Here is a 9894-nt window from a genome sequence, read left to right as displayed (position 1 = left end):
CCTCCTTTGGCTTCAATAACTGCTTGACAACGTCGTGGCATCGATTCAACAAGCTTAGCAGTTGTTTCGGGGGTGGTTTTGTCGTCAGTTGAGATTACCTGCCGCAATTGCTGGACGCTTGTCGGTTTTTGCTCCTGAACCTTAATTTTCAAAATTGACCAGAAATGCTCGATCGAATTAATGTCGGGAGACTGTGCTGGGCACTCCATAACCTTGATACGCTTTTCTTTGAACCATTGCGAAACCAGCTTTGAGGTGTGTTTCGGATCTCCGTCTTGTTGGAACGTTTATCTGCGCCCCAACTTTAGCTTTTGTGCAGACACTGGTAGTTTCCGCTTCAAAATATCTAAATAAACCTCCTTGGTCATGATTCCATCGATGAATTCAAGTTCTCCAACGCCGGATGTAGCCATAGATCCCCTCACCATGACTCTACCTGCAAATGAAAATCAAAGTTATGCTCAGTTGGCTGAAAAATCAATGTATGTTAAGTAACGCCCCACCGCCATGCTTTTTCAAACTTTCACCGGTTCGCCGCCATTTTCTAGTGATACCATCAGACCCAAATAGCATTACTTTCGACTCATCTGACCAAATCACCTTATTCCAGTCATCACTGATCCATGAAATGTGGTCCAGGGCCCACTTCAATCTTTTTTTGATATTTTTGCGGACAACCATGGCTTCTTAAGCGCTACTCTGCCCTTAAGACCTTTCTTATGAAGACGATTTCGCACGGATTGTGATGTCAGTTGAATGAAAAATTCGCTTTCAATCTGTTTCGCAATTTTCGAAGCTAAAAGTCCCCGGCTCAGCTCTGCCTTCTTCACGATAGCTCTGTCAATTCGACCTGTAGTCTTTGAAGAACGCCCCGATCGCTTAGCTGGTGAGATTAAACCTCGCTGTTTGTACCCCTGAACAATCCTACCAATCGTATCTATATTAAGCTGGACAATATCGACGATATTACGGTAGCTTTTGCCGGTTTTGTGATGTTCAACAATCAAATTTCGGATGCTGATCGGAGTTTGTGCTTTTTTGGCCATTTTGCAACCAATTACTTCCAATTGAGAACACGAAACGAAAACTTCAAGAGCGCTAAATGATAGCTAGACACAATGTTTACATTCAAGAAAGCTGAAGGCTACACACTAAAACGTAGTATCCATTTGAGGGTGGATAAACTTTTTTTGCGTATTTTTTACCCTTTTTCATAATTTATCGCATAAAACCCCGAGAAAAGATATAAACGCCGTATTTTCAATGGCAATATAATAAATAAACATAGATTGAGAAATTGTGGAGGAACATTCATGAAATCAACTTGATTTTCACCAGAAAAACATAACAATTGTAAATTTGTGAGGTGGCTGGATAAACTTTTTTTGCATACTGTACGTGTCCTTGATAGTCGGACGGCATTGAAGTCAACAAAAATTGCGAAACTGTGCGATAGCAGCGAAGTATTTTTGTGGAACTTTGATAGCTTTTTTCTCGTTTTGTCTTTTTGTAACATGTGACAGTAACATTTATGCTTCCAACGGCAGTAGATATCATTGAAAAAAATATTTTCGAAGACCACTAGAAAATATGTTTCGGAGTCGATTGCGTTTTTTTTCAACATTCATCCCGCTAGCCGTCTATTTTCTCTGCGAGAGATTTGGACCGTATTCTGTTCATTTAATCGGTGAATAGAAACAGAAATAAGCAAAGGTAAAAGTCTATTTTCTTCACATATATTCTGCTCTGTTTTATCGAAATTATTATCATTCTTTGCCTTCATAAAGCTTGCTTCATTTAGAATTGGAACAAACTTTTGCTCATATTGTGACGCTCCTGGTGGACGGATTTGGAAGCTCTTTTCGCCCATGTGTCGGGAATTTCGTCAGCTTCACGTTTGCATATATGAAATTCCGCAAATCGATTGTACTTTGTAAACAATCAACATGGAAACCGAAAGAAGGGAAAAAATTGTGCACAGTTTTTTTGGAAAATCCATTGCGGTCCGCATCTAGGCTAGCTAGACAGCTAAAATTGCCAAGAAATTTCGTATGGCGCGTTATCAAACGGTACAAGGAATCATTGACAACGATTCGGAAGCTTCAAGCCAATCGTCGGAGTCCTACTGTCGACCGGAAACTGCGTGGTAAGTTTTTGAAGACGATTAAGAGGAATTCCAATCTGTCGGACCTTGATTTGGCAAGAAAATTCGGTGGCACTCACAGTAACGTGAGGAGAATTCGACTCCGGGGAGAAATCAAGTCGTATCGAGCTAGCAAACAGCCAAACAGATCATAAAACAGAATATTTAGAGTGGCCAAAATCCGTGCTGGGAAGCTATATTTTACTTGGCAACGGCTCGAGGGGATGTTCCAGCCAAATTTAAATTTGTTTATGCCGACAAATTTGCACAAAATTTTATGATATGGCTGGGCATTTGCAGCTTCGACAAGAAACGAAAATTTTCGTTACAAATATGACAATGACGTCGGAACTATACCAAAAAGAGTGTCTCCAAAAACGAATTTTGTCGTTAATTCGATCCCACGATCATCCTGTGATGCTTTGGCCGAATTTGGCAAGTTGTCATTATAGCAAAGTCGTCTAAGAATGATATGCAGAGAAAGGGATCCACTTTGTTCCGAAATACTTTAACCCACAAAACTGCCCCCAGTTTCGCCCTATTGAGAAATACCGGGCAATCATGAAGAGGAGATTCAAGGCAAAGGGCAAGGTTGTCAAAGACATCAATCAGATGAAAACCTGGTGGAATATGATAGCTTAAACGATGGACGAAGCCGTGCTACAGGAAAAAATCGAGATTTCCTTCGAAACCGTGACGAATAATTTTTTCTGTATTTTTTTTTTTTTTCTTAAAAGTAAGAAGAAAGTGCTATATTTGTGTCAAAAATGTTCTTGAATTTAATAATAAATAACTAAAATGCAGGCAATCGTTTTTGTTCTATCTGAGTAGAATTTACCACATGCAATGTGGTTGAATATTTGATTTATCCTAGTAGTTTCACAAAAGTTTTGGTTTCGTCTGTTAAATTTATGTATAAATTTAAATAAAATTATCAAGCCCATCCTAGTGCCTAATTAGAAGCAAAAAACTGTTGCCAATCGCAAATATGCTCGTATATTTTGAACACCTTGGAGCAGCTTAAAATAGTAAGAGAAAATTGAATCTCGCTTTATAATTCAAGATGCAAGCTTAAATTATTCCTTGGCCTAGTAGACCTGGCTAGTGAAGTAGACAATGTGCAACTCGAGACCCCATACACCCAACCCTCGGGTAGTGGTCATATCACCTCTTGTCTGCAACTCCGATTCTCTACCTCCCCGTGGTGTTAGCTGGGGTGTGAGCAACCTTAGCGGAGATCGGATACCCAACCCCGGTGGATGCTTTGGTCGCATGCAGACTGAGTCAGGGGGCTTCTTACGTGTCTGTTCTCCATGTCAGGGGCGGCGTGCGGAGTGCAACAACGTCCTGGTGGTGTTCGGGACCCAAAACAGCAACATCACGACGGTCCTTCTACGAGATAGTGGGGTTAGCTGCGGGCCTTGCGAGCCCGTGACTACAAAAAACATAAGCAACGAACAACGAACAACAAATTTCGGATGGAAATCGGCAAAGACCCACGCGACGGAAAAGGGATTAGCGATTGGAAACTTGAAACATGGAACTGCCGATCTCTAAATTTTGTGGGCAGTACCCACGTGCACTCCAACGAATTGAAGAGCCGCAAATTCGACATCGTAGCGCTGCAGGAGGTATGCTGGAAGGGCTCCACGGTACGAACGTACCCAGATGGTCGTGCCATCTACCAGAGCTGCGGCAACTCACACGAGCTTGGAACAGCTTTTATAGTGATAGGAAAGATGCAAAAGCGCGTGATCGGGTGGTGGCCGATCAACTCACGAATGTGCCGGTTGAGAATCAAGGGCCGGTTCCTCAACATCAGCATCATCAACGTGCACAGCCCTCACCACGGAAGAACCGGTGACGACAAAGACGAATTTTACGCGCAGTTGGAGCGTGAATACGACCGTTGCCCAAAACATGATATCAAGATCGTCATCGGGGATTTCAATGCTCAGGTCGGCCAGGAGGAGGAATTCAAACCGACAATTGGAAGGTTCAGCGCGCACCAGCTGACCAACGAAAACGGCCTCAGACTTATTGATTTCGCCGCCTCCAAACGAATGGCCGTACGTAGTACCTTTTTTCAGCACCGCCTCCCACACAAGTACACCTGGAGATCACCGTACCAAACGCAATCACAGATCGACCACGTTTTGATCGACAGCCGGCACTTTTCGGACATCATCGACATCAGATCCTGTCGGGGCGCCAACATCGAGTCGGACCATTATCTGGTGATGGTGAAGATGCGCCCAAAACTCTCCGTAGTGAACAACAAGCGAAACCGGCGCCCGCCTCGGTTAAACATCGTGCGACTGAAGCAACCTGAGGTCGCGGCGGACTACGCGCAATCGGTCGAAGCAGCGCTGCCGGCAGAGGGCGAGCTTGACGAAGCCCCTCTCCAGGACTGTTGGGATACCATCAAAACAGCCATCAACAGTGCGGTGGAGAACGTCATCGGTTATGTGGAGCGATCTCGACGGAACGACTGGTTCGACGAGGAATGTAGGAGGGTGACGAAGAAAATGCCGCGCGGGCGGCAGTAGTGCAAAGAGGCACCCGTCGAAATGTGGAAAATCACCGACAGCGGAAGAGGCAGCGAGTCCGACTTTTCCAGGAGAAAAAGCGCCGCCTGGAGGAGGAGGAGCTCCAGGAGCTGGAGCAGCTGCATCGTTCCCAAGAAACACGAAAGTTCTATCAGAAACTCAACGCATCCCGCAAAGGCTTCGTGCCGCAAGCCGAAATGTGCCGGAATAAGGACGGGGGTATCCTGACGGACAATCGTGAGGTGATCAAAAGGTGGAAGCAGCACTTCGATGAACACCTGAACGGCGCACATGCAGGAGATCAAGACGGTGGGGGAAGGTACATCGCCGGCGTAGCCAACGACGAAGAGGAGCCACTCCCAACGATGAGTGAAGTTAAGGAAGCCATTCGCCAGCTGAATAGAAACAAGTTGGCTGGGAAGGATGGCATCGCAGCTGAACTCATCAAAATGGGCCCGGACAGGTTGGCCGATTGCCTACATCGGTTGATAATCCAGATCTGGGACATAGAACAGCTACCGGAGGAGTGGAAGGAGGGGGTAATATGCCCCATCTACAAGAAGGGCGACAAATTGGACTGTGAGAACTACCGAGCGATCACTGTCCTCAATGGCGCCTACAAAGTGTTGTCCCGAATCCTACTCCGCCGCCTAACGCCACAAGCAAACAGATTCGTGGGAAGTCATCAGGCCGGCTTCATGGAGGGACGGTCTACGACGGACCAGATATTCACATTGCGGCAAATCCTCCAAAAATGCCGTGAACACCAAGTCCCTACGCATCATCTATTCATCGACTTCAAAGCCGCATACGACACGATCGACCGTAACGAGCTATGGAAAATCATGGACGAGAACGGCTTTTCCGGGAAGCTGATCAGACTGATCAAGGCGACGATGGATGGAACGCAGTGCTGTGTGCGGATTTCGGGTGAATTTTCGAGTTCATTCGAATCGCGCAGGGGGCTTCGACAAGGTGATGGTCTATCCTGCATAATGTTCAACGTGGCGCTAGAAGGTGTTATTCGACGAGCGGTGGGCGAAATGCGGGGCACGATTTTCAACAGATCCAGTCAACTTATCTGCTTTGCCGATGACATTGATATAGTCGGCAGATCATCTGCGGCGGTGGGGGAGATCTACCGCAAACTGAAACGCGAAGCAAGAAGGATTGGGTTGATGATTAATACGTCCAAGACGAAGTACATGCTGGCCTGCGGATCCGAGACCGACCGAACCCGCTTGTCCAGTAATAACAAGGTCACGATAGACGGCGACGAGCTGGAGATAGTCGAAGACTTTGTCTATCTCGGCTCACTGGCGACCGCAGACAATGACACCAGTGGTGAGATCCGGAGGCGAATTATCAGCGGAAGTCGTGCCTACTATGGACTCCACAAGCAACTGCGGTCGAGAAGACTTAGCCCTCGCACGAAGTGTAACCTGTATATGACGCTTATTAGACCGGTTGTTCTCTACGGGCACGAGACATGGATATTGCTCGAGGAGGACCTGCGTACACTCGGGGTATTCGAGCGACGAGTGTTAAGAACCATCTTTGGCGGCGTACAAGAGAACGGAGTGTGGAGGCGAAGGATGAACCACGAGCTCGCGCGACTCTACGGCGAACCCAGTATCCAGAAGGTGGTGAAAGCTGGTCGGATACGCTGGGCGGGACATGTTGCGAGAATGCCGGACGACTGTCCTGCAAAACAGGTGTTCGCTACGAATCCGGTAGGAACAAGACGAGCGGGGGGCGCAACGAGCGAGGTGGTTAGACCAAGTGGAGCGTGATCTGGCGAACGTGGGGTGCCCGAGAAATTGGAGAACAGTTGCTATGAACCGAGTGAATTTTAGGAATTATGTTCGTAAAGTTATGTCGTGAGACGGAATACTATGTAAATAAATAATAAGTAGACCTGGGAAATGGTTGAGCAACGAGATTATATGGGACACGGAAACGCTGGTTCTCAGCTGTAACTCAGAAAATTTCTATAAAATAGTGAAAATGTCTAAAGTTTACTCAGCATCTCCGAAAATTGTTCAGGCCTGCTAAAAGTTTAACTTCTATTTTTTAATGTATTCCCAAAAAATAGGTCATTTCATCACTTATAACTTCATTTGCTGAAGAAGGGTTAGAACTCTTCGAACCAATATGTGTATTATTAACACCAAAATATTTGAAAAGGGCAACCGAACATTTTGTGTACATTTCGATTATTGATCCTTATTATCCTTTTTTTGAAGTTAAAATCTTGTTTGTAATAAATCTGATCGAAAAGCGATCTTTAGATGGAATATTCATTAAAATTTAAGCTGTAAGAAAAACAATATTCAAAAAATATTTGTTGTACGATGTTCAAGCTTATGAAAAACGCGTTTTTCATGGCCCTCCCGAACAAAATGTCTCCCTTTCCGTGGTCCGAACTGGTTCAAATTTTGTATAAAAACTTCAGCCTTTCCTAAGATCCATTTATGCTTGAAACGTTTAAGAGAAGTCAAGTCGGCTGATTTGGGCCATTTTAATGGACATGCTTCTTAGAATAAAGCACCCTAGAGAAAAGATAATGTTTGAGGTCTATGCAGCTCATACTTTTTAAATTTTAATATTATGGTATAACAAAAAAGTGAGAAACTAGAACACTAAAAGGATGTCCTTTTTTTCTTCTTCTTGACTGCCATATTTCCTCACACCAGAAAACCGATTCCTACCCGCTGGCAATAAACGCTTCTAATCGGAGCACGTTTTATAGCACACAATTAAACAAACCAGAACAAAACTGTGCTCGTGCTAGGAACAGGAAAAAAAAATTCAGATTAAAAGATAAATACAAGAAAAGGTACGTGGGACGAAAGGACTTTGTTTGAGAACAGTAATTCTTCGCGGAAAAAGTTTCTTGCAACAGGTCCACCCACCATTCTCAATTTGAAAAGAAAGTTTCCATTCAACAGTTTCAAGTATGATTTCATAGTTTGACACTAAGATTCTTCTGAAGAAGATTTTATAAATTGATGGATATTATTGAATTAGCTATCTGTGATGGTAGGAAGAGTTCCCCTCGACAATCTACGACAAAGAAAATGTAATAAAACTCAATTCAAAATTCAAATCCTTCTATAACTTTAACGAATCGAAAAACCTTTCTAGGAGTCAGTTGAAGATAAACAAAACTATTGAAGGCAGCAATACTTCAAAATTGACTGAGATACACGCCGGAAAGTTTATCAAATTTTCAAAAGTTTTGGCGAATTTTTAGGAGAATGAAGTAATGAAGTAATGAACTCGAGTCTATACATCCGGAATTTGTCAAAATAAATACAATGGCTCCCCGAGATAATTTGAACTATGAATCTCTGATTTATTTTACTGATAAACAGAAACGTGGCTTATTGGACCAACTCAAGTAAACAAGGGGAAAACTAACTCGTACCCAGTTTTACAAACTAAACGAGAATCCCCGAAAGCGATAGTTTACCGAATCACCGCAATAGTTACCGAATAAACTGCTAGAAAAATATTTATTTGGCTTTTTGTTCCTACCGATGATGGTTCGGTTTTTTTTTGTCACGTTTTCCGTTTCGTTTTTGTCACCGAAAATGTTACAAAAAATCACTCGAATGATTGTATATTTTTACCAAACTATAGGTAATTTTACCAAAAAATCCGTGAAAGTTCGGTTAATAACTTATCAGAAAAAAAACTATCGAACACGTAGTTCTTCGTTTACTTCCAGGAAATAAGAAACACCCATTCAAGGAATAAAACATGGATTGTATCGTTGCAAAGCATTGTTACTAAATGTTACACCGATCCAGGGATGAGATACAAAATTTAAGATTTTTAGCTTCAAAACAATTGCTTGTTTTTTTTCCTGAATTTATGTGCTATTTAAAATTTAAAAGTTACGATCGAACAGTTCAAAACTCAAGGCATATGCAGCATTTTTGATTCATTTTTAATTATGAGTTGAACCATTAAAAAAAATAAAGTTCTTATAACTATCACCACACACTTCAAGTAATTCAACAAAACCAAGTTTTTCATATTTAGATCAGCGGTCGGCAAGTTAAAGTTGTTTAAATTTTTAGGATCGACTTTTTCTAAACCTTGGTAATTTAATTGGTAAGTGGTAAGAACAATATAAAGCTTTTCTTCTTGTAAATAATTTAGTTTTGCCAAAGTTGGACGTGGTTTTTTTATATTAAAGAAATATTTTACTCTTTCGAGTAAACAAATCACGGTTCAGAAAACAAAAAAAAATCCCGGAAATTTGCAATTATCCAGAAGGGAAAACACAGTGTGATTTTCTTCTGAAAACTATGTGCTTCATTAGCTGTCAAATTTTTATAGCCTTTTGAACGTCTAGTATAGAGATCAATTTTCATACTGTTATCTTCAGTAGAAGCATTTTGGTTTTAAAAGCTGTCAAATCCTTAAATACGATGAAAGTTGATCAATGCCATTTAATTATAATAAAAGACTAGAAACTCATTGGAATATTTAACCCAGTAAAAACTGGTTGCCTCAAGCTTCCTCTTTAAAAATAACAGTTCATTGCTATCCATCAAACCCATATTCGAATCCAGACGTTTTTTCGGATTTATATGAAAGCTAGCAACAAATTATAATTGCTCCTCCAAGACACCTCCACTTTGGATTACAACGAACCACATGCCCAATAAAGCTGTTGTATAAACAAAACAGGGAAAGCATTGGTAAACAAAAACTTTGGCCTTTGAAAATCACGTTTGGCCTTGCTAGGCGAAATTTGTGCTAACATCTAGAGCAGCAGAAGCAGAGATGGAAAAACAAGGTATTATCACTGGAAATTAAATTCGAATTAGTGCTTAAGGCTTTTCCGATTCAGAAAAGTGTAGAGAAAAAGTGAAACCGGTAGTAGGAAAGATAAACATGTAGGAGGTACCCGAGTGGTGGAAGATAACCTGATGGATATCTGCCTGATTTTGTCAGAGTGGATTCCATATTTCATGTATCAAAGTCAATAAGGTCTGCAGCATGTTGTCGTTTTGTGATATGAAATGGCTGTTCGCAAAATTGCTATGCACAGTGAGGCCAGGAGTTTCCAAATAAACCTTCGATTGAGAATCCGATGCTGATCGGATGTAAAACGTTCCAACTCCAGTATCCTTTTCGGAACCCGGTGTGGGAAGACATGTTGTTTGAAAATCCGGGATTCCAAAC

General features: G+C 42.3%; 1 protein-coding gene across 5 annotated transcripts in view; it reads left to right on the top strand.

Annotated features, from left to right (window-relative positions):
• The window catches only part of LOC129745322 (polypeptide N-acetylgalactosaminyltransferase 5), a 361703-nt gene that overhangs the window by 166423 nt on the left and 185386 nt on the right, over positions 1-9894 (top strand). The window lies entirely within an intron of this gene.

The sequence above is a fragment of the Uranotaenia lowii genome, chromosome 2 (assembly GCF_029784155.1).
Source record: "Uranotaenia lowii strain MFRU-FL chromosome 2, ASM2978415v1, whole genome shotgun sequence".
NCBI classification, from domain to species: domain Eukaryota; kingdom Metazoa; phylum Arthropoda; class Insecta; order Diptera; family Culicidae; genus Uranotaenia; species Uranotaenia lowii.
Note: the sequence above shows the minus strand (reverse complement) of the source record. Positions and strands in the feature narration are given on the sequence as shown.